The sequence below is a fragment of the Microtus ochrogaster genome, unplaced genomic scaffold, assembly GCF_000317375.1.
Source record: "Microtus ochrogaster isolate Prairie Vole_2 unplaced genomic scaffold, MicOch1.0 UNK2, whole genome shotgun sequence".
Classification (NCBI taxonomy): Eukaryota; Metazoa; Chordata; class Mammalia; order Rodentia; family Cricetidae; genus Microtus; species Microtus ochrogaster.
The window spans coordinates 9,697,355-9,698,779 of record NW_004949100.1 but is presented as its reverse complement, the minus strand read 5'-3'; the positions used below and the strand labels follow the sequence as shown (position 1 = coordinate 9,698,779).

Sequence of the window (1,425 nt, the reverse complement as noted above, 5' to 3'; positions counted from 1 at the left end):
GACAAATAGCATTTAAAAGACGCCTGATTTGTAAGACGCTCCACCAGGGGTTTTCTTGTAACCAACCATCTGCTTTTTACACTTTCCCTGTGCATTTTAGAAAAACATTTTCAGATTTCAAGGTTCTAGTTTATAAGTAAACGTGGTTTTGAAAAAGTTACGAATCATTAAGAATAGTCTTGGAAAATAGTGGAGGTGCAAGTATTGTTTTAAGAAACCATTTGCAATCCTCTCATTAACCACACTGATTTATCAGGCGTGCAGACTGCAGCCCTGGAGGCTCCCTAAGCCGCGCCTTCCTCACGGAGGTGGGTCGCTGTCAGCTGATGTTTACGTCCGGGAGGGGTGGGTCCAGATGCTGCAAACACGCCCTCCTTTTCTGCACCCAATCCACCAATCTAAACTTTCCGGTTAGAACCCAGAGACAGTCCCTTGGAACCTAGCGAACTGCTGCCCGCCCGCCCCTAAACAAAACTTCTCCCGGGACTGTCCCGTAGGCTGGAGCCGCCCTGCCGCGCGCTCCCGCTCCTGCCCCGCCCCCGGCCGCGCGCGCCCGCCCCCTCGGGCGGAGACGCGCAGGAGCAGGCGCGCACCCGCGAGGCCCGGGCGCCATCTTGGATTCTGTAACTGGGCCGCGGCTGTCTGAGAGCGTCCGAGGCGGCGACGAGGAGGCGCCGAGGCGGAGAACGCGGACTGCGCGGGACGGAGAAGGGAAGCTTTGTCCCCGGCCGGCCGGAGCCGTCAAGGTGGAGCCGCGTCGGCGCCCGCCGCGGGAGCAGCGACTCGGATGCGGGCGGAGCGTGGGGGGCCGCGGCGGCGGGAGCGCGGAGAGGGGGCCCCTGAACTCTGGCTCTTTCAGAAGACCAAGCACTTAAATGGGGTCTGTGAGCAGTGTGTTACGAATTGTTGAGCCATCGGAGTTCTACAGAGAAAAACAGAATATAGCTTAATGATATTTTTATATTGATTACACATAGAAATAATATCCTGGACGTAGATTAGGTAAAGTAAATGAAACTGATTTTATCCATGTGGGTCTATGCATGTGTGAGCAGGTGCCGTAAAGTCCCCTGGAGCTGGAGTTATAGGCAGTTGTGAGTGGCCTGTTTGGGTGATGGGTACTGAACTTGTGTCCTCTTAACCAGTGCGCCATCTCTCCAGTCCTCCTCCACCTTACTGTGTGTGTGTCCCTGAGGGAGTCAGTTCCCTACCTCCACCTCGGTTTCCAGGGATAAAGCTCAGGTCAAGAGCCTCAGCAGCAAGTGCCTATGCTAGCTGAGCCACCTCGCCAACCACCTTGAACTTCTTAATGTGGCTTCACAAGCTCTTAAATTCACGTGTACCTTGCATATACTTCTAAAAACAGTGCTGTCCTAGACTCTCATCTCAGCGGTTTGAGTTTCTCATTTGATTTTTTTAAAAAAA

At 53.6% G+C, this 1,425-nt stretch overlaps 1 protein-coding gene across 1 annotated transcript in view; it reads left to right on the top strand.

The window, feature by feature from the left end:
• Positions 1–682: 682 nt before the first annotated feature.
• Fbxl3 (F-box and leucine rich repeat protein 3) overlaps positions 683–1,425 on the top strand; it is an 18,570-nt gene continuing 17,827 nt past the window's right edge. The window contains exon 1 of the mRNA XM_005365369.2: positions 683–746. The gene's annotated coding sequence lies outside the window, so the exon portion shown is untranslated. The remainder of the gene's footprint in view (positions 747–1,425) is intronic.